Below are 24,515 nucleotides of genomic sequence, written 5' to 3'. Positions count from 1 at the left end.
ATGATGAGCTTATCATAGGCACCCTCTGTTTCCATTACAGTCTTTAAAATGCAAGCAGGCTAATGGCTGGTAGTGTGCATTCAACTCCATAGTTTGGAGAAGTTACTTGTCAGAACAATATTCCCAGAATCCATCAGGGAGTTGTGGTGCTCATAATTTTTCAAAATTTTGAGGAGAATCTGGAATACAGTTAGGTAGTCATGTTTTCTTTTTAAAAACTTATCCAAGACAACAGTCTCTTTTAATGCACTTATTAGAATGGGACTTTATAGAATTCTTGGCTTGCCTTAAAAGTTAGGCAGTCGGGTGTAAGAGAAATAGATATAAGCAAAAATATGTGTTGTTATCCAGTAAATATCCATTTCAAACAAACTCACAGACAACAGGAAGAAAATCTTTGGGTTTTCTGCATGAGAGTGACTGTGAAATACCCCTTGCCTGAGAAGCCCCTACATTGTGAGCCTTGTCTTGTGTTTCCTGGGGGGGGGGGGGGAGGGGATTCCTATAGACTTGAACATCTGTTTCAAAAATGCAACCAATGAAAAGTACACAGGCATGCCTTACTCAGTGCAGTGATGCTTGCTAGATGGTGTACGTTAGAGGAAATCCATGCAAAAGTATACATGGGAATATGCACATATTGCCATCCAGCAGGGAGGGACTAGGGGATTGTCTCATGATCTGGTTGGTATATAAACAGGACAGAATGAGAATGTGGTTTGGAAACTGAGAAATGTGATAAAGTTTCCGGCATACATTTTCATCATGAGCATTCACCTACCTTCTCCTTTCCAGTAAGTTAATACAGTATTCACAATTCTGCACACATTGTGGGCAGATCCTGGAGAAAGATTGGCAAGTGTATTCTGAGAGTTGTAGTGAAACCCATTTTTTCTGATAATCACTTTTCCTATTTTTGTTGATGCTCAAAGTCTCGAAAGAACTGTCTCAAGAAGTGACTTAGGGAACATTTTTAAAAAACACAAATTTGACCAGTCAATAATCTGACATGCCCCAGTTCTCAGTATTTCAAGAGCCAACAACCTCATGCCTCTGTAACCGGAGAAAAAAATTGATTCTGAACTATAGCTTCTAAAACATTCTTGCAACTCATTCTTCATGGGTGGCAATGAAGTGGGTGGTGGATTACTATTCCTTCCCCATGCTCTACAGACTTGTTCCTTTACAATTGTTATTGGAAAAAGAGAAAGACAAACAAGGATTTGGTAAGTATCCATGGCTTGGTAATAGATAAACCTTCTGTTTTGGTGGCTTGACGACATGAACTGAAGAGTCTAGGTTCTTTGGCATACTGGATATATTATAGTGCCAAAGTTGTGGCCTGATGTTAAACCTGGATTAGATGATTCACATTTCACCATTATAAACAAAAATTGTGTGCAGTAGGTTCTGCGGCTTATATTCAGGTTAAATTTATTGACTTGAGACTTGGCAGGGTAGGAGAGGTCAGTGTGAGGTTGGTCTATATACCAATGTTGAGGTAAAAAAGTGAAGAAATGGCTTATTTATTGCATTTTAAAGTTTGACAAGTGGCTTTCAGCAGTTTAAAAAATCAGATCAATTTGTATTTTTTCATATTTGTGATTACTTGAAATGATGCTGAAAAGCCACAGTGCCAAAACATACTTCCTGTTGTTTTTTTAAACAGTGGAGAAACAATCAAGCATGGGAGGGGGGAAATAATATCATTTTTAATAGCTTGGTGCCAACCCTAATGCACTAGGGCACTTAAAATGAGAGAAAATGAGAAAAAGAGGAGAAACCAGCATTCTCTTTGTTTACAGCTTATTGCAGCTTGTTAAGGAGCTCTTCTGAAGCTGTGCCAGCTGCTGAATATAAGAGAACTACATTAAGAAGCTGCAAACAAGATGCAAAAAGACCTGTTTGTGTAACTTGTTATGGTAATTGCAGCTAATTGACCTGGTGCTAGGGCACATCTCAGTTGTGCAATCAAGCACATTACCAATTGATGAGATAAGAATGAGACGTGTCTTGGCACATTATCAATTGGCCACAGAAACCTATACAAACCTGAAATGAATACCAATAGGATTCTGGCCTCCATATTATTCCTAAGAGTTTCTTAAACTTGGGTTTAGTGTTCCTGGTTTCTGCAGCTGAGCCACAATTCCAAAGAAAGTTTTCTTTCTTGTCTGCATCATTGCACATGTTAGACAATCTCAGGAGGTATATTGGGTGAAGCAAGGCAGTCCTAGCCATCCTGTCCTATTGATTCTAGTGACATTGTGACAGTGGAGGTCTAAAAGCTCTGCATAACAGTAAAGTACTTGCCATTATTTCAGTTTTCCTTTTTGACCTCTTTCCTCCTGCCTTTACTGTTATGCAGAGCTTTTAGACCTCCACTGGCAATCACAGCTTTTGAAGTGAAAAGTCAGAAAGCTAAAATGTACTGTACATTTGGCCACAATCTCTCTGGCACCAAATGGCCAAGCTAGAGGTGATGATGGCATAACATATTCTTATCTGCTGAAGAACAGAATTATCAGTATAAATTGATATGGATTCAATATCTCAGGATAACAGGAAGTTTGTAATTAGTCTGAAGATTAGAGGTAGATAATTTGGTTGGGCATCTCAGGTAAAAGTATCTCAAATATACATAGAGGGTCATTTTAAAAAAAAGGATAGTGGAGAATAGGTCAAGCCTGAAGAAAACAGCAGGAGAATTGGGTAACTGAGGCAAGAAGAGGAAAACGGGAAAGTTGTGCTAAATTTCACACACTAGTTTTGCACAATTATCCGATATTTTGATCTTATAATTCATTTATGTTTGCATTAATTGGCACAGGATCACTAAGGTTGCCAACTATTTAGAATTTGTCAGAGGCCATACATCCCAGAATTTATCATGTATCATGAATTCCTCATGTTAAATGTAAAATAACACTGAAATGCCTGGAGTTCTCTAGGTGCAAACAAAGTGGGCTATAGCTCACAGAAGGCATTCTCTGACCATGGCCCTCTAATAATTTCATTGCTTTTTAGAGTTTCTTTTGGATATAGGAACATAAGCTGCTTTCTACTATGTCAGACACATAGTCTGTCTCGCTCAGTCTTACCAATAGTTCTCACAGTCTTTAGGCAGAATTCTTTCCTAGTCCTTATCTGAAGATCCTGATTATTAACAGGCGGTCTCCCATCCCAGTACTGATAAGACATGCTGCTGCTTAGCTTTCAAAATCAGGCAATATCGTGTATTTTCAGGGTCGTAAAGCATTCATAGATGTTCATTTGTATAGCACAGGTGCCCATGCAAAGTTTTCCTAAAGTTCAGAATATGGCAAACACACCGCATCAGTTGGTGTGGAAGAATGAAACTGTTTTGCTGTCTGCTAAGTTGCCTGAATGACAAGCTTGCAATACTTTGAAGGCAGAACAGCAGGAAATACATAAATGTTGTCTGCATCTTTGCTTTCTTTGTAGCTGGCAAGAGAAGCAAACAGCTGAAAGGATACTGGTTGTCATTCTAAATTAATCACATCCAATGATTGTGTGCTTCTTACCATTAAGTGTGTCTGCCTGATCTTGCTGCTTTGATTTTGTGTAATACATTTAATATCCATTTATTGCTTACGTAAAAATGCATTATAAAATGTATTTTAATTGCAGTTATTTGAACACCATAGCATCTGCCATTTGTGTTTGTGCTAGGACCATATATGAACATAATTTCCTGTTTTTCAAAGTCATGTTATCCCATGATGGAAATGTATATAAGACATTCAAAAATTCAGCTTCGCCATTACTGTGGGGTTAAAAGGACTGAAGTAGACTCATTACTTTTCCACAAGCCTAATGGTGCTCCCAAACTGGAGTAACAAATAACTGAAACATATTAAAATATTTTGGTTAAAAAAAATTAGGCACAACTTTATTGGTTACAGCTGTCATTAGTCTCTGGAGCTAGGACAGATCGTGTAAGCCACCCTGCCCAGTGACTGATGCTGATGGGGAAGACATGCTCAGGGTTAATTACATGGATCCAAGCGACCAAGTAGCCCTGTCTGTCCATCAAGGGAGCAGAGAGTGTGCAACAGCTCCTAAACTGGGTGTGCATGTGATCACTCCCCCCATCCATGAAGAAGCTCCTCTGGAAGGGACTCCTGCACTCAGGGGGCCTCCCACTACCACTTGGGTTTATCCTCATGCTTCAGAAATGCCAACAGGAGCATAAGGGGTTAAGAATGGCCAGGCAATGTTTTTGTGCTTCTCTGGTAGAACAAATTGGAAACTCTGTTCTTCTGGTCTCCCTGGGAATGGTTCCTACCCACCAGCCTATCCTATCTGGACAGCCTATCTGCCCTCTTTTGCCAACAATGCCCCTCTGCACTCTACAGGATAATCTCTAAGCAGAAGAATTAATGAATATAAATCAGACATCAGAAAGTGCAGTGTACAAAAACCTGTTTCGAATCTGCAGGACACTCTTCACAAGATATAAAGTTGCTATTTTGGAGAAGAAAAAGTACAGAACAGGAATCCAAACAGAAACAGCTGAGATAGAATATATACACATGCTGGACACCTGTCTCAGTGGATTAAATATTTGCCAAATGTAATAATATTTTTTATTTACTGTTATTTTCCTTCACAACTAACTAGATCCAGCTTTCAGAACAAGGTTGAAAGGTAAAATCTGTCATTCTATACATTACTACATGTTCCTCTGTTGTTTCCTTTAATCATGGTTGCTGTTTACAGAACCAGGTTTAAATGAACTGAATACCAAACAGGGCTTGTCAATCATGACTAGCAGTGAAATGCAATCAAAGATCCCGTTCCTTTATCTTAGAGCTTTCCATGAATGATTCTCCATATAGTCATTGTATTTTAACTCATATGTCTGAAGAAATGGACATGTTCCACCAAAGCTTACATGAAAATACTACAGTTAATGTATTCACGAAGGCTTTCATGGCTGGGATCTAATGGCTGTTGTGGGTTTTCCGGGCTCTTTGGCTGTGTTCTGAAGGTTGTTCTTTCTAACATTTCACCAGTCTCTGTGGCCGGCATCTTCAGAGGACAGCACTGAAGTGGATAGCATCCTCTGAAGATGCCGGCCACAGAGACTGGCGAAACATTAGGAAGAACAATCTTCAGAACACGGCCAAAGAGCCCGGAAACCCCACAACAACCACAACAGTTAGTTTTAACGTACCACAACACCTTCTTTAGCTTTTGTTTGTTCGTGTGTGCGTGTGTGTGTGTGCGTGTGGTGTTGTTGTTGCAGAAATGCACAGATTAAAACAGCGACAACTGCAAAAACTACATGTATTCAGAATGTATTTCTGTGCTCATTCAGCTTCTATAAAATATGAACAAGACTGTTGAACAGATTGTCTATGCTTTGGAAGTAAATGTTCTGCTTACTAGCAGGATGCCCTGCTTAAAAAGAAACTTATGAAAGCTGTTGAGCAGCAGAAGAGAATGCAAGAAATGAGCCAAAAATGGGTAAAGCGTGAACAAATAATGAAAAGAGGAATAGATACTGATTTTGATCCAGATTCGAAGTACATTAAAGTCCTATTCAGATATTCAAAAAAGGGTTAATTATTTGAATGCGTAAGCAAGGAAGCATTCTTAGTCCCACTTACTGCCTGTTGCTCTCCCTGTGGCAAAAAAGCTGTCTGAAAAGGAAAGCTTCTGCTACACAAATAACTTTCCATGCTGTTGGGGATCCTGAAAAATCACATCATATGGAAAGGCATCACATGTAGCATGTTGTCTCTTCTTTTTGGAAGCCCTTTTTGGAGGCATTAAATCAATTTGTGTTCACTTAGCTCTGCCCTCAGCAGCTAGGATTAAGTTTGCATAAATGGTGCCACATCATGAGATTGCTGAACTACATTGGTTGCCTTTTTAGAGTCAAATATTAGAAATGTCATGTTTTCACATTAAAAATCTGCACATTGAAATCATTGGAATGCCTGTGAGAAGAAAAGTGCCTTGTGAAAACATGAATGGGAGGCACTTCTCTATGATGATGCTTCAATTTTGGAGGGGCCTCTCAAGGAATTTTCTCATGGAGCAAATTTTGTTGTGTTGACATGTTTTTATTTGTCTGACCATTTGAATTGGTTGTTAACATTCTGAAATGTTTTCAGCTGAATGGATATTAACTCTCACATTTTGAAACTGAAATTTAACACTGTATCTTTCATTTATGTCCTGCCTTTTTTTCCTTAGGAGGATCTTGGGCAGCTCACAATATAAATTTGATAAAGAACCACAGTAAAATTACAATATACTATTAAATAAGTTATTACATTAAAACTGTGCAGCATTAGCACAATTAAAAAACTCTTTAGAAACTACAGAAAAGGAGTAGAACATCCAGTCACCATTAAAAGCTACTTCATCATCAGGTAATTAATAGCCAAAAGCCTTTCTGTACAGCATGCTGCTGCATTGACCGTAAAGAGAAAGCTAGTCATCTCCCTCAGAAGGGAGTTCCATTACCTGGAAGCAGCCATCAAGAAATTGAGTCTCTCACGTTATTACCAAATATGTCCATGAAGAAAGGAAGACCAGTCCTGAAGACCAGGGCAGGTTCATATGGGGACATACAGTCCTTTGGATAATGTGAACTCAACACATATACTACTTGCTGATATATTGGTTCATCTTTGTTGACTACAGAGAAACCAATTTTTGAAAACAAGGTAGCAGGCAATATTTCAGAGATTAATAAGTTTCCACTGTAAAAGTGGGGTCCAACCAATTATTCTGTAGAATAAATTCTGTTCTGGTAATGCCAGAACAGAATTTGTAAAAAGGAGGGAAAGGAGCCAATTCCATGATTACAGAAGTTTTTTTAAAAAAACAACAACACACAAAATTTATTATAATTTAAACTTCCTTTTCTTCTTCTTTCCTCTTTTCTTTTTCTTAATTGTGTATACAAAGATAAACCTGTCATTTTCTTCAGGAAGGATGTTGCTGGTGGGTAGCTGGTGTTCATAGTCCAGATTATGCAACTCCCATAATCCCTCATCTGTGGCTGTCCCATTTAGGGCCCATGAGAGTTGTAGGCTATAAATCCAATTCCTGTTCCTACTAGAGTAGATCTGTTGAATTAGTGGAATTGCTATAAGTGGGAATTTACCCTCCAGCAGTTGATGAATTGGGAACATTCTAGCTGTGAGTAGCAATTGGATGTAGGCCCTGGAGGGATCCCAGTTGCATATTCTTGCTGCAAAGAATATCTGCGCTGATAAAACATCAGCCTAAACCAGAGCAGTTGAAGCCAAGCCATTCATATATTTAAAAATATTATTCCAAGGAATGAACATGAGAAACTTTACTATTTAGCTCTTTCTATTGTAAAATCCAGCTATTAATGTCTACATTTGTTTCATATATTAAATGGCCAACAAGTGTGCATAAAAGTTTATTTGATTATTTTCTCATGAAATGGATGTTCTTGGCAGTAAGAGCAAGCCACTCCCTATGGAGAGAGAAATTAGTACATACTAGTTGGAACTCCCCACATGAATCATTTTGCTTGATCCTATTAAAACAGAGATGTCATTCATCTTCCACTGGCATGGCAGATGTAGCTGTGCCATGAGTGGGGAAACTTGACATTTCCATCCCAAATTTTATCATTTTTTGTTCTTTTTATTAAATTAAATGTGTGTGACAGGTGGAGGTTTGTGACACGTGCAATATTAATTTAATACAGTTCACATATTTCTGATGAGCATGTGGCAAGCCTGCTTTCTAAGTTTAGGTCTGCACGTACAAACTTTACATTCTAGCCAATGGTTCTATAGTCATGGGAGTCAAACTAATAAAACTAGCATTACAGTCCAAGAAGACTGTGTGAGTTCGCGTTTCAAACATTAGCTTAAATCCAGCAGTAAATTGCAACTAGAGTAGGGCAGTTGAATCAATGGAATTTACATTGGTGTTAACTCATCAGATCCTTACTGAGTCAATGGGCTTACTTTTGCTATTGGATTTTATCTGTTTTCTCCAGTTTGTGGGGACAAATCTGCTTTCGTAGAATTGTAGAGCTGGAGGGGACCCTGAATATCATCAGGTCCAAGCCCCTGACATAATAGGAAACCCATTGCTAAAGCATCCTTGACGGATGTCTCTCAGACTTTTGTTGAAAAAAAAACTCCAGTGAAGAAGAGTCCATCACACTCCAAGTAAGACCATTTTTATAGTCAAACAGTTCTCATTGTCAGGAGGTTATTTCCATCATTTATTTAAAATAACTGGTTTCTAAACTGTTATCATGCTAAAAATTTATAATTGTTATAACTTCCATGTTATGTTACTGCCTTTATTTATTTATTTATTTATTTATTTATTTATTTATTTATTTATTTATTTATTTATTTATTTATTTATTTATTTATTTATTTATTTATTTATATCCTGCTTTTCTTTTTAAAAAGGACCCAAGGTGGCTTAACCAAATAAGGCTAACCTAATAAAGGGTATCACCTAAAATTAGATCTTGGCATGGCTTACTTCTCCGTGACATGGAATGCCTTTAGCCAGTTTATGTGGATGTTCCATTTCTTTCCTGTTCTGAAAAGTAGCTTTTGTGTTTGGTTTTTTTAAAAGTGTTATGCATGGGACTAACTTTGGAGATAACCCAGAAATTTCAGCTTGTACAGAATATGGTGTTGGTGATTTTATCTGGGACTTGTGAAAGTAAGGTTCAAATTTTGTCCCTGACCATTCTTCTACCATTCAGACACAATGATAGTCTTTCTTCCTTGTGAGAATGAGAAGGTTTTGGTTTGGTTTGTTTTTGTCATTACTTATTCCCAGTAATGAGGGGACAGAGAGTCAGATATGAGATTCTGAAGCAGACGTTAGTTTGTGGTAGTTAGAGAGGGTAGCAGAGTTAGGAGTTAAGAGTGTGGAACTTATAGAGAACTAAGAGAGTTAAGGATGAAACAAGTTATTACTAATCTAATGAATACATTAAAGTCTGTGAAGAACCTGCTTAAGCAAACTGTAATCAACAAACCTGTGTTATTCAACTTTATACTCAGCTTGGACCTCAATTTTCAAATTAAAGGGTGTTGACAGAGGACAATTGGTGGCAGCGAGGTAAAGGAAGTGTTGGGATACTGCGGTGAGCTCTGTGTTGGGTCAAACAAGCAGGGGCTACGTGGGTAAACAGTTGTGAAGGCTTCTGGGAGTTTTAGTCCAAAGATACATGGGGACCCATGGTTAGGAACCATTGCTCTGGCCTATGTAATCTTTGTATGCTTCTTTTTCATGTGCTAAATAAGATAAAAAATAGTTTATCACAAATTTTCTTTGCTTGTACAATTTTGGTACATTCTGAAAGGTGTATGTTATCCTGAAAATGTGATGTGTGGCCCTCTTGCAACAGCACATTGTTATGGTCTCCTTCACGTCTGTGAAGCATGGCAATGGCATATAGTTTTATGACATGGTATGAGTGACATGGCACACTTTTTTTTCAAGTAAAATAGTTGAAGTAAAAGGCTTTCAGCTACTTCATATACTGAAGGTAAGCACTGGTCTTATAACACTTCTTCCAGCCAGGAATGGAAATGAGAACATGGTGAAGACTGGGAACATACTGTGTTCTTTTTTGACGCTAGGCCATTGGTTTTTGGGAGCATGCTGTCTTGCCAAAGCTGAGAATTAGCAATGAACTTAACTGCAGTTTTAAAGTAAACTTGGGTCCTCTGTGACATCACAGCAGCTACCCCAATGATATTAGACATGTTTCTAACTTCTCTAACTGTATTGTCCACAAAAGCAGTTTGCCACTCAATACAGATAACCATAAATTATTTTTAAACCAGAACCCTTTTGCTGCAGCTTGAATCTTTATAAAGATATCTCACCTTTTTTCTTTTTAAAGTAGATGTTAACAATAAATTGAGAATGGATTAAATTATAGGAAAGAAGCAAATTAATGCTGATATTTTATCCCTGAAGTGGAAAGCATTGATCAATTTGAGGTCCCCCCCCCCAGGACTTTATTTATTTGTGGTAGTTGAAGAAATATTGTATTTGCTTGTGGCAATGTGAAAAGAATTGGCCTTTAAATATCTTTGTTGCACAGCACATCTGATCCTTCCGATCCACATGTTCACTTGGTCATTTGAGATGGAGAAGGTTCCAGTTGTAGACTTCTCCCTGTACAGATTTCCTCAGATTTTGGAATGTTTGCCCTTTCATTTAGTATGTAAAAAAATCTGTCTGAATTTTTTTTCCTTTTGTTGATTTAAGATATTTTGACTTGACAGATTTCTCAACCCAAAGTGCAAGTGAGACAAAGAGTATTATGTTTTTTCTTGTCAAGTAAAAGTACCTTTATTCTCTCTGACAAGCAAAGCATACAGAGAGACTAATCCATCAGTGGTACATTGAGAGAGGAGGGGGGGGGGATAAGCCATCCAGTAGGCCAAGGGAGTAGCCTTTATGGTTTTGCACAATTTGTTATTTGTGCAATGTATTCACGAAGGCTTTCATGGCCGGGATCTAATGGTAGTTGTAGGTTTTTTGGGCTCTTTGGCCGTGTTCTGAAGGTTGTTCTTCCTGACATTTCGCCAGTCTCTGTGGCCGGCATCTTCAAAGGACTGGAGTAGGAACTCTGCCTATGCTCTGTTGGTGTTTGTTGGATAGTATTTATAGCTGTGGGAACGGCTTTTGTCTTTTTTTCAGGAGATAGGGTGATCAGCATGTTTTTGTTGTGATAAGGGAGGGGGGAGGGAGAGATTATCTGTTACTGTGATTGATGGGTGTTGTTAGCTGGTCTTTTTTGTGCAATGATTCCTGGCCTTTGTGGCTGCATAGAGTTCATTGACCTTTTGCAGGTTGTATTTTTCAGAATGGGGCACCAGGCTGTGTTTAGTTTTAGGCCTTATTCTTTCCTGATTAAAACAACCGGAAAAATCAGCAGTAGCTGAACATGCCCTTAAACAAGCTGGACATGAAATTCTATTTCAAAATACTGAAGTACTGGATGACATCAGCAATCTGTATGTTAGACTGCACAGGGAAGCCATTGAAATCCATAAACATAAACAGAACTTCAACAGGAAAGAAGAAGGCCTAAAACTAAACCCAGCCTGGTGTCCCATTCTGAAAAATACAACCTGGAAAAGGTCAACAAACTCTACCCAGCCACAAGGGCCAGGGATCATTGCACAAAAAAGACCAGCTAACTACACCCATCAATCACAATGACAGATAATCTCTTCCTCCCCCCTCCGTTATCACAACAAAAACATACTGATCACCCTATCTCCTGAAAAAAAGGACAAAAGCCGTTCCCACAGCTATAAGTACTATCCAACAAACACCAACAGAGCATGGACAGAGTTCCTAATCCAGTCCTCTGAAGATGCCGGCCACAGAGACTGGCGAAACGTCAGGAAGAACAACCTTCAGAACACGGCCAAAGAGCCTAAAAAACCCACAACAAACTGTTATTTGTGCAATTTATTCAATTTGCCGGGGGGGGGGGGAAATATTTTTCTTCTCTTCTAATCTTCTCTTATCAAGTGATCTACAAGTGATCAGATATATAGTATATATGAAAAAATGACAGGAAATACTGCTTCACAATGTTAATGGATGTTTTCTGTGACACAAATATACTAGTTTTGCTGCTGCATTGCATGTGTTGTTAGTAGTGATGAGTTTCAGGTTCATTGGTAAAGTGAAGAGCTACAGCTCTATGCATTCATTAAACTTTTTTTCACTTGAGAGATAGAGTGATCCTTCATTTGATTAACATATATCTAATCTGCATTAAAAGCAGTCTTAATTTTATGTTGGCACAAAGGAATTAAATCCCCTTTTCTCTTTCCACATGCTGTTTTTGCACTTGAGGGATGATCACATAATCATTTCAGAAATCTGCACACAGCCATTCTATTAAAGATATTGCCCACAAACTATTTTATAATGCCCCCTTTGCCTTTTTGTATGGAAAAAGGAAGTAGAATGCTCTGATGGAGATGCCTCATCAGGAACTCTGGTTCATATCTTGCCAAGTTGTAGAGACCTTTGAGGAAAGAGCAGATGTGAAGGTTAGTTGGCATCAACGAATATGAGTGGAAGACTTTCCTATGGGAAGGAAAGTGCTTTGTTTCATTTTATTCCTGCTAAAAACATTGGTTCTATCAAGCTGTCAGAAAATTAGAATATGATAGGGTTTATTACTCCAGCTCTGCCAAAGTAGTTCCAACAGTTAAGAAGTTAGAGATTCTGTCTGTCTGGGGAATTGCAACGGATGATTAGGGTTTTAGTACATTTAATCTGGAATAGTGCAACTTTTTTACTTGCCAAATAGAGTTGGACATCTGAGGCCCAGATATTTGCTCCCTCATTCTCCACAACCAAGAGTGCTATTTTGAAGGTAGTTGTACTCAAGGGCTGATTAAATGCCAAGAATAAAGAATTGAGAGACAGAATGGTTTCATCTCTCCAAAGCATAAGGGTGTAAAGACTCCTGCTTTGTTTGTTATTCTTTCGGTGCAAGAGCTGCAGCGTAAGAACAGATTCTCAGTGCATCATTAGGGGAGTCATAATATAGAGAAACTGCCTCATAGTCGATGAAAGGCTTTAACTGTCAATTGACAGTGGATAACATTTGTCAGGTAATCAACAAGGTACACAAAATAAAACAAAACCCAAAAATGTAAAGAAGACCAAGATGTTATGACACTTTAAATAGATTTTCTATATTTTAATTGGAGCTTTTATAAACAAGTCCACTTTCTCAGATGTACGTGTTAAGTTACCCCAGGAGCCGCATGGATCTAAGGAGGAATGATTCACGTCTTTTTAAGTTGGAAAATCAAAATTGAGAAGATTTATTTCTTTTTTTAAAACAATCATACAGTTTCTGAATTGCACTAAATATTTTTATATCTGATAATTGTTATTGTTTAGTTTTTGTGATCCCATGGACCAGAACATGCCAGGCCCTCCTATCTTCCTCTGCCTTCCAGAGTTGGGTCAAATTCATTTTGGTAGTTTTGATGACACTGTCCAACCATCTCATCCTCTGTCGTCCCCTTCTCCTCTTGCCTTCACACTTTCCCAACTACAGGGGCTTTTCCAGGGAGTCTTCTCTTCTCAGGAGATGGCCAAAGTATTGGAGCCTCAACTTCAGGATCTGTCCTTCCAGTGAGCACTCTGGTTTGATTTCCCTTAGAATGGTTAGGTTTGTTCTCCTTGCAGTCCAGGGGACTCTCAAGAGCCTCCTCCAGCACCACAATTCAAAAGCATCAATTCTTCGGCGGTCAGCCTTCTATATGGTCCAGCTGTCACTTCCATATTTTGCTACTGGAAAAACCATAGCTTTGACTCTGCAGACCTTTGTCGGCAGGGTGATGTCTCTGCTTTTTAAGGTGCTGTCTAGATTTGCCATCACTTTCCTCACAAGAAGCAGGCGTCTTTTAATTTCGTGGCTGCTGTCACCATCTGCAGTGATCATGGAACCCAAGAAAGTAAAATCTGTCACTGCCTCCATATCTTCCTCTTCTATTTGCCAGGAGGTAATGGGACCAGTGGCCCTGATCTTAGTTTTTTTGATGTTGAGCTTCAGACCATTTTTGGTGCTCTCCTCTTTCACCCTCATTAAGAGGTTCTTTAATTCCTCCTCACTTTCTGCCATCAGAGTGGTATCATCTGCATATCAGAGGTTGTTGATATTTCTTCCAGCAATCTTAATTCCGCCTTAGGATTCCTCTGTATCTGATAATACTTCAAGCAAAAATCACTGAGTCACAATTGTTTCTCGTATTTTTAAAGCTTTCTCAGTCTTCAAAAGCTGCATGGAACTCCTAAATTTTTTTCAAGCCTTCTTAAGTTGCATATTACCTAAAAGTATTTATTTTTTTATGAGTCAGTAGGAAAAGAGCCAGCCTATGTGGTCTTGGAGCAATCTACATGTTTCCAGTGCACCTCCCCCCCCCCCCCAAAGATGGAAATAATAAGCTACTTCTGAGTGCTCTATACCTAGGAAATACTGGAAAAGATCACTATACGGCTGAATCAAAACATATTATTATTGTTGTTGTAAATGCCAGGCACAGTCGATCAAAATTATTAAAACGTTGGCTGGTATTATATAACAGATATATGTTTTAACCCAAAAATCCTAAGTATCTGTTAAATATCAGCCCAGTACACATGCTGTTCCTAATATTGCCAATTTTTGTAGTTCTGACAATGTTATTTCTGAAATCTGCAACTGCTTCTAAAACTGTGTGAAATTTCTTGATGTTCCCAAAACCCCACTGACTACAAGGACCACTGAAGTGTGTTTCATCCACAAGCGAGATGTTTTGATTGCCAGGTCTCTGTATTTTGTTAGTTTTTCCAGTTCTTATTCTTATTATTTATTTGCAAAATATTGTTTTTGAAGATACATTAGTGAGGCTTTACAACAATGACAAGGGTTTTGGGAGGATGTTTTTAATGGCTTTGTAAAATATATTTAAAATGTATTTTACACTGTGTTTGAATGAAAGAAACCTTTCTTTCTATCAGTATAAACACGATTGTGCCTTCATTTAAAGAAGCTAGTATCCAGTGATACACCTTGGAAACCTGTTCTGGAAGGCTGGGAAACTCTCTAGATCAGCTTTTTGGCACCCTGGAGGCCTACACAGGAGATGGGCTGGAAATCCTCATATAACCACGAGTGATACATTGGATTTAAACAAGAGGCTCCAGAAAGCTGAAAACTGTTTGAGACCTCATCTGCAGAAAACGCTTCAGAGATCATTTTTTATTATAGTGTTTTCTGTCATGGTTGAGGGGATTCCCAGCAAAGAACCTTAGATGCTCCTCCTAGGATATATGCAAGAACATTGATGTTTAGTTTGGCTGTATCTGTGGCTTCAGGCAGCAGAGCCTGGAAAGTAATTGATTCTGTAACTCATTATAAAGCACTTTCTGGTTGACTCTGAGCTTTTTATATAATCTCTGTACATTGCTGGACAACTTGCAATAATCTGAGGGCACTCTTTGCCTTCTCTCTGGCATTCGAGGCAGTGCCCCCTCCAAACCACAAAGATGAAGAAATGACCCATCAAAGGGGGGGGGGGGAAATGACCCAATGGGATTGGTCTCTTGTCTGTGTGTTTCCAGAGAAAGTTCCAATACAGGCACTCCTCACTTAACAAACTATGTGTTTAATGACTACTCAGATTTACCACCCTAGGCTTCACACTGTCATGCTATTCTGGAAGGGCAACCAGCTTTCACTTGCTGCATGTGTAGCCTCCTAGATCCCCCGGCAGGAAAACAAACATCTCACAGGTGTTGCAAAATACTCCTTCAACATCCATGTTTTTGTCCTATAAGGACAGTGTGTGTCTGTATTATGTTTGTGTGGGGGACACCATGCTGACCTCCACCTCAAATTCCTCCACAAAATGCCTCTTATTTACCTCTCTGGTCATGAGCTTTTAGAGAATCTGAGTGTAGCTGTCGATCTGAGTGCAGCTCTTACCTTCTCTTCCCAGCCAAGTGGATTACTCACTTTCTCTCACCTTTAGCCACTCTCCCTGATGCCACATGCTTGGATGTACGCATATTGCATGTTCTGAAGTGTAAGGCCACAGGTGTAGAAACATTCCACCATCAGTGCCATATGATGCAGCCTATTCTTACTTTCAGGAAACAGGCATTTTGCACATGTTATGTTATGTTTGTTTGTTTGTTTAATTTTTACCTCAACTTTCTTCTAAAAATGAATGCAAGGTGCCTTACATTATTAAAAGCATGGTATTAAAAGCTAAAAACAGTAAATTATTCAAATATTAAAGAAGAATCAATGACATTATATTAAAAAATGTTAGACAAAAGCATTTCAAAAAAATAGATTTACAAGCAACAAAATATAAAGCACCTCATTTATTGTCTTCTAGACAGACAGTCACAGAGGAAAAGCCTGCCTGAGAGAAAGATAAAGGTCTGCTTGCAGGACAGCAAAGATGGGGCCAGCCTGGCCTCCTGTGGGAGAGAGTTCCAGAGTCTGGGAACTGCAGCAGAGAAGTCCCTCTCCCATTTCCCCACCAAGTGCACCTGTGAGGGAGGTGGGAGCAAGGCCTCTCCTGATAATCATATACCCAAGTAGGATCATAAAAGGAGATACACTTTTTGAGATAGCTTGGACCCAAGTTGTTTAGGACACTGGTTCTTAACCTTGGGTTACTCAGGAGTTTTGGACTGCAACTCCCAGAAGCCTTCACCACCAGCTGGCCTGACTGGGGTTTCTGGGAGTTGCAGTTCAAAAGCATCCGAGTAACAATGGTTAAGAACCACTGGTTTAGGACTTTATAGGCTAGAATCAGCACTTTGAATTATGCCTGGAAATGGATTGGTAGCCAGTGGAGCTGCTGTAACAGGGGGCTTATGTGTGATCCCTGTAACCAGCCCCGGTTTGAACACAAAAGGTGTGGGGATTAGGAGAGAGAACTTTGGCATCTTGGTCTTGTGTCAATGCTAACATCTCTTGGGTGCATTCACATATTCTTGCCACATCGTCTTACAGTGTTGAGAACAACCAGATTAAAGAAAAATCTCAGGAGCAGCAAATTCTTACATGTTCCTACTCGGTGCTGCCATAGGGGCTAGTTAAATTGCTTGTGCGAGAAGAAGGTTTAGAATACATATGAGGTATTTGATGTGAAATGGCCTACAGGGATAGGTATATTTTACATTTTATCTCACGGTGCTTCAGTTGGAAGTAGCTGCTTTGTTTTAGCTTCAGTTCCTAGTAAAAAAGTATAGGAAGTAAGCAATTAATAGGTGCTTGTTCATTTTATTTATTTTATTTATATTTGGTATTGTATGTATTCCTTCCCAAAAATTGGTACTCATAGCAGCTTATATTTAAATATAGTTCAACAACAGAATTAATATACACTAGGTTACAAATATTAAAATATAATTAAACTCATTGTATTGTTAAAATGCAATAATAAAACACTTTAAAATAATTTAAAATGCTAGTTGAGTTTACCTACAAGAAAGAACTAGCACACTAGCTAAAATACAATATTTTGAGGTTTTTAGTGAGGATCAACTGAAACAACAGAAAGGGTGCAGACTTAGTTCTCTTGCGAAAGGTCTCCAGTGTCTGGAAATAACCACAGTAAAGGTCTACTCTCAAGTTCCTATCAGATAGGTCTCTGTATATTGTGGAACCATGAGACAGGGCTCTTTAGCTAATTCCAGCTGCTAGAATCAAGAATTCTCTTGAAAGACAGACTCATGTACAGCATGTAACAATAATCCATTCAAGGTCTAACGAAATCATTTTTAGCCAAGTCAGATATCTCTAGGAATAGGTACAGCTGGCCACTGTGAAGACCTGAACATCCAGGCTCAGGGACCATTTCACTCAAACTGCAAACCTGAGTTTTCAGGGTGAATATAGGTCCATCCAACAAAGGCTAGATCACTATTTCCTTCTCTATCTTTCAGTTGATCAGGATCTAATCTGTCAAGACAGATCCCTTAAGGACACCATAAATGTTAAATACGTTACCCTCCCCCCCAAACACTATCTTCTGAGATCAGTCCTCTAGGTAGAATTGGTGCCTCTGTAGGACAATGCCTCCCAATCCCGTCCCAGAGGGACAACCGTGGTATACAAATCCACTAAAAATCCAGCAGAACTAACAAGGACATACTCCACTTGTCTAGTTCTTGTCATTGGTCTTCCACCAAGGTGTTCAGTACTGTTTCTGTTCTATGCTCAGGCCTGAAGTCAGACTGAAATAGATCTGGACAATCTGTTTCATCCAGGAATCTTCAGAGCTGGGAGGCCACTACACATTCAAGGACCTTGCCCCACAAAAGGAGTGGGGTTCAGGGAAGCCCTTTTCTACAGTGATCTGACAGCTGCCCTTTTTTTAAGTGAATGGAGATCCTAGGCATTCAGCAGTGTATTTGTATCTGCATATTCCCTTGTAATACATTACAGGGGGCTATCAAATAGTCTACATTTCCCCCCTGTAGGCCAGAGCATAATACGCCTTTGACTACCCAATATAGTTGGTCTGGATGATTTTTGAGCATGTACAACATTGGCCGAGAAATTACCTCTTTGCTGCTAGCATCACCATGGAATAGACCTTACAATGAGCTCTAGCCCATTTTTGGTTGAAATCACGCTTCAGTTTCCCACCATTATTGCTCTAGTCTCTGTCCCATTTGTTTCATCACCGCCAAGTCCCATTGTTCCCCTATTTCTTGTCATTCCCTCCCCATCAAAATCCCTGTTCAACCCCATTCATTTCTTCATTGCCACAAGTACCATTTTTCTCCCCTTCCCACATCATTCCTTCCCTGCCAATGCAAGCTCTTCCCCCCCACTGTCATTTCTGCTACAAACCCCATTCTCTTTCCCCATCACCATTTTCTAAGTCCTGACTCTCTGAAACTAAAACACCCTGAAATATTTGGGTATTATTTGGTGCCTCATACCCATAAAACCACCCCAAAATGAAAGAGGAACCCCCCACAAAGACCTGAAATGAAATGAAACTGGAAGCTTTCCCCATGTGCATCCCTAGTATGCAATAATATATTCTGCTGTTAGAAATATTAAATGCTCCTCTCTCTGAAAATTTCATAGAAATTTCTTCTACTCTAACCCAATTTGGGAACTGATGATTTTTTTTCCTTCCTCGAGTAGACGCTGTCTAGAGGGGCGGGGTAAAAATCAAATAAATAAATAAATAAATAAATAAATAAATAAATAAATAAATAAATAAATAAATAAATAAATAAATACCTCCTTTGCAAATGCCTTAAAAGAAGTGGCCTAGCCCAACACTTTGGAGATATTTGTGGATTCAAGGACCAGAATATTCCTATGCAGAGTAAGTATTATTGATCAATATATGACCAAAGTATAAGTAAATACTAGTCTTGGGTGTTCTTTCAGGACCTCACAAAGTATTAATCAGTCAGAATGACTACAAATTAGTGAGTTTTATTATTTCATCACTGTCAATCTGTGTATAAACAAACACTTCTGGATACAAAATCTGGACCTTATGTGGATTTGCCATTTCACACCCCTCTGTTGTATTGAACAAAGGTCTGTGCTATAGCTAGCATTTGAAAGTGTCGCCTGGACGTATTTCATGTGCGCACACTCATTGAAATGTAAAATATGGAGCAGTGCAATATGGATGAAATACAGAGAGGAAAAACAATAGAGTGTGCATTATGGAGACACTCTGATAGTTGTTTAAGTGGCTTAAATGTGCTGCTTTAAACAGGACTACATTTAAAATGTATCACAGATCTATGTGTATTTTTTGTCTCCTTATTGGATTTGCTTTCTCAGAAAACTCAAGTAACACAGATTTTCCCCCAAGAAGAAAAACACTTCTGCATATTCTTAGAATATATGAATTTAGTATATGAGTTCACTGGCATATTCGAAACTGCTGCATAAAAACCAGCATCTCTCCCAAGCAAAGTTTAGCCAGCTGTTGTAATTACCATTACAAGTAGGTGTGCTGACTCTTACATATTACAGTTGTATCTAATTAGGGCCACACATTATGACTCTTCAGGTCATGAGACATTTTCCTCTCTACAGTTACTACTGAGAAAAATCATTGAACGTAAAATTGTCCTTCATGAAAATCAACTGTCTGTTAAACGTCAAAGTAAAAGACTGGAAGAACTAAAATCTGCTTAAAATCAAAGTGTTTAGGAAGTATTTCAGGCAGATTTATAAATTTTAATTGCATTTTATATGCAACCTATTAAGGAAAATACTAACATATTAAGGATCTAGACTGAAGATTTCGGTTAGAATCCCACCATCCAAATTCAGAAAATGGCTTGATTCACTTTGGACTGATTCGAAATCTCTGAACATAGGCCCACACATACATTAGGCTGGTTATTCATCTTTACAAACCTAAACAGTCCAAATTGCACTGCTCAGTAATGTGTCTGGTCATTAGATGAAATACGGAGAAGAAAAAACACAGAGTGCATATCATGGAGCTACTGTGATAGTTATTTAAGTAGCATAAAATGTCCTGTTTCGATCAGGATTACATTTAAAATATATAACAGATCTATGAAGACTTTTCCCTCTTCTTATTGCATCTGCTTTCTCAGAAGGATACAGTAGTACCACTGTATGCATGGTACCACAAAGTTAATTGAATGAAAAGATTTGCAAAATAAATAAGTAGTCATTAAAAAGGGAAGAGGGGAGTGAGATACTTAACTTAAAAAAAAAACTCCATGAAACTTGGTGAATGTTCTCCATAAAGTAGTAAGTGATTAAATCAGGGATGGAAAGCATGTGCCCCTCCAAATATTGAGGGATTGTGTCTAGCAGTCCTGGCAAGGACGGATGGGACAGATGCAGTCCAATAACGTCTGCATGTCTCTTCCTTGGACAAAATGCTGGATTATTCAGTAGAACCTAAGACTGGGAGATCAATTCTCCACTATGTCTCCTTCATGGCCTGGATTCAATGATCCATAGGGCCCCTTCCAACTTTGCAGTTCTAAGATGAGGATAGTGATTATTAACCTACAAAAATCAATTACAGATAATTCTAAAATGTAAAATGCAGGAAAGGAATGGCAGGCATTGCTGTAGTGAAGTCATTTGATATAATCTAGATATTGAAAAATTATGTTTCGAAATTAAGTATTTGGAAGTAAAAGAAATACAGCAAAGTCATAGCTTTTCTTTTTCTTTCCCATTTACTAGGATACTCATTAAAGCTAAATATGAGATATGATTGAGTTTTTCAGTTTATTAAATGGAAAAGTTTTGATTGAAATTTGGACCGTAAAGTCTATCTACTCTGGGAAAAGAGAGATTTGTTTAATGATGAGGTATTAAACATGTAATAAAAGGTTTACAGTAAGGTGGAGATACTAGAGGATGACTAATAATAGCATTTTTGCACTTAATTACTGATAAAAATACTCCTTAATTAATGGTGCCTTTTTCATTTAGTATCAGTAACTTAACTAGTTACGGATAAGAAAAGAAACCAGTGAAGTATAAGATGTTTCATTAATTATACATCTTTATTTGCCTTGTACCTGACAGTGAAGAGACAGAATACTTTTTATGTCATATCTTCTAAATGTTGAAATGAGCATCCAAAAACACTGTGTGACAGTGTAACCTCTTAACACAGCATTTCATTTCCACATCTATCAGCGACAAAGACAGATACTGTGGACTATGTGGCATGCTTCATTAGTTGCCTCTTTTTCAATTCTAGTACACCAGAGGATACTTCCTGCACTTCTTTTACAGTCTGCTGAGATAACATTCTCTTCCAGAGCCAATGATGCAGTTAACTAATTTCAGGCTCTGGTCAGTGGTCGTCAGTGGTCCTATTAGAAAGGAGCAGAGTTCTTCAGACGGCAATGTATGCTACTTCCTTCCCTTCAAAATGTGGAGAGAAAGGTCTACTGCATTTGAAATCCATTGTGGTCATTCTGACTGGGGCACATGATGTACACCCCAAAATCCTGTCCTAGTAGTTCTGTAATTCACAGCTAAGATGAGGGAAGGTAATACCAGTAATGCTGCCATCAGATCATCATTTTTGTTTTGTTTTGTCCTGTCCTGTGGCCAATGGTAAAACAAGTAGGCTTCCAAATTGTTGGCATAGTTGAGAGCCTCATGGCGTAGTGGTTAAACTGCTGTATTGCGGCTGAAACTATGCTCACCACCTGGGGTTCAATCCCAGGTAGCTGGCTCTAGGTTCACTCAGCCTTCCATAGTTCCAAGGTCGGTAAAATAAATAACAGCTTTCTCGAAGGGCAATGTGTAGCCTGCATAATTAACTTGTAAACTACCCAGAGAGTGCTTTAGGTGCTCTGAGGCAGTATATTAGTTTGCACTTTGTTTTTTTTTTTGTGGTTGAACAGGGAAGAGGTAAGCTATGGTGAGCATCTATATACAAGTGTCCATGTCATCACCTACAACACAATCCTTCCTGACCAAATCCCAGAGCAGTATTATAGCTAGATCTTCTTAAAAATATATTTTCTTAGCAAAGTAAAGGAAAACAAATATATAGAAACATACATATTCCTTTATTTAAAGGTCAGACAGTTTGCCTAATGCATGGGAAATGAGAGGAAGACTCAAAAAACTACCAAAGTTATTAACAGTGATTTTCTAGGGAGACACATTGATTTTTTTCAATCAAAAATTAATGAAATTGGCTCAGTAAATCTGACGAGCAATGGTTTCGTGAAACTGCTCTTCATCCTGCTTTTGCTTCGCTAGTCACTTAGATGGATTTTAACACATTTATCTGAAAGCAAGCCCCACCAAACATGTTCTGTCTTACCCCTTATAATAATATGACAGGGGATGATTTCTAAACTTCCATGTCTGATTTTTAAATGAAGCATTCTGAGTGTTAAAAAGATGTTCTTCTTTGTTTCACTATTTATCTCGAAAATCAATTAATTGAAATAACCCACTTAAATATGAGTGAAATCAGCCCTAATCTTGAGAGCCTGATTTTGTTTATTAAGTGGCTCTGGAAATGATGTTCAAGTAGAAGACAGTTTCAAGAACCATACTTCTCCTTTAAAAAAAATATGTGTAAGCATAATGAGGTAACATGTACATCTCTGTAGAAGAGTATGAATAATGAAAGCAGTGTATTAGGTATGTGGACAAGGAAAACTTTCAGGTTTCATTAAATTCAGATTCTTTCAAAGATCATCTCATCCATTTTTGGGTCATTTGGGTACCGGTCTTTTTGCTGAACATGAAAGGGATGAATTCTTTGGAGTTCTTTCTGCTTTGGGTTTTTTGGTGCTACACCAAATAAAGCGCTACAGAACCCTCAGAATTACTTCAAAAAAGCCACAAGGCAACAGACAATTATTTACTCCAAAAGCAGGCAGCAACAACAGTACATAAGAAACTAATGTCTGTCATCATCAGACTTACACAGCCACTAACAGTACTTTAAAGTTCACATTTGTCATCATGTCACCATTATCAGCAGCAGGAAACAGTACAGGTAAGAAAGATTAATCATCATCATCATTATAATCATCATCAGACTTATGTAGGGCAGCACTATTTTTAATCACCATTGTTATCATCAATTCATCACTATTATCAAAAATCATGGCAGGCTCTTGCCAGTGTCAGATGTCAACCACATCATCAAGTTCGCAGATCACATAAGTACCTTGGGGGACAAAAGAGAATGTTGGCTGGACTTAGAAATGGGTGAGGCAATTTTGCACAGACAGAGGTCATTCAAATGAGGAAATCCTAATGAAATCCACAATTTCTGGAGCTCTCTGATTTATTAGACCAAATGATTTGGATTTCAGAGGCTTTTTTTTAAATGAAAAAAATCTGAAAATGAATGGAAAAGCTTCTTTTGTGTAGTTTCATTTGTTCTTTAGGAATGTACAAGTTGCAAGGTACTCGAGCTGCCTGATAACAAATTACCCTCTTTGCATCCCTTACTTAAATTTCTTGGGCAGATTATGCTGGAACATACAGCATATTCCTATTTTTTTTAACTGTGGTGTTCTGCTTATCTGTGCTGGAGCTATTTCATTGATAGCTGTATTCTCCACCTTGAGGTTAATCCATCCATCCATTCAAGAACATGTAATATAGCAGACACAGGAAGGCATGGTGGAGGGAAGTGAGACCCATATTGAGCCTTGTCCAGTTCAAGGAAAGCCTCTTCAGAACCGAATTGAGATCAGCCTGATTGGGCATGAAGGAAACTGCATCACGAGTTCCCATCCTTTCAACATTTGTTCTATTACTACTACTTCTATTGATGTGTAACATAGAATAAAGTTTCCTTTAATAGTCTACTGAGAATGCTTGTTCTCTATCAGAGCCAAATCAATATCCATTGAATTTTGCACCATTGGATAATGCTGCACAGGGGATACTCAGCCAATTAGGCCATGCATTTTAAATCACTGCTTCAAGATCTTTTTTGTAACATAGGTCTGTGTTGTACCTGTTCTCTCATAAATGGTTTAAAATGTAGGATTATGATTAGTGTTCTGTCCATGCTCATACATCAAATACTCACCTAGAGTTTTTCTTTGCTTATGTAGCAATCTTGTTCTTTTTGAGTCTTATCTCAGTTTCTAAATAGACAGGTCATATAGGGTTAGTCCCCAAAGCTACAAAAAAAACACCTTTTGACATTGAAGATACCTGCCTACAAGTCTTTGATTTAATTCTGAAAACATAAAAATTGCTAGTTGAAAGCAAACTAGGAACAGGCTTTAATATGCACTCTGTCCATTACTATAGGGTGTTAACATAGTAATTACTCAAGTATTCATATCAAATCACTAATTGCCATAGAACATCTGTAGTAGGTCTCCTCCTACCTTAATACCATTAATTTTAAGGACAGTTCTTCTTTATTCTTCTATATGGGGGAAAACAATTCTTCTTTACTGAAAAAGTAAACTAG

The 24,515-nt window shown here is 38.3% G+C and overlaps 1 protein-coding gene across 3 annotated transcripts in view; it reads left to right on the top strand.

The window, feature by feature from the left end:
• The window catches only part of GRIK2 (glutamate ionotropic receptor kainate type subunit 2), a 591,038-nt gene that overhangs the window by 436,916 nt on the left and 129,607 nt on the right, over positions 1–24,515 (top strand). The window lies entirely within an intron of this gene.

The sequence above is a fragment of the Pogona vitticeps genome, chromosome 1 (assembly GCF_051106095.1).
Source record: "Pogona vitticeps strain Pit_001003342236 chromosome 1, PviZW2.1, whole genome shotgun sequence".
Classification (NCBI taxonomy): domain Eukaryota; kingdom Metazoa; phylum Chordata; class Lepidosauria; order Squamata; family Agamidae; genus Pogona; species Pogona vitticeps.
The sequence above is the reverse complement of the archived record's forward strand: the minus strand, read 5'-3'. Positions and strand labels throughout refer to the sequence as shown.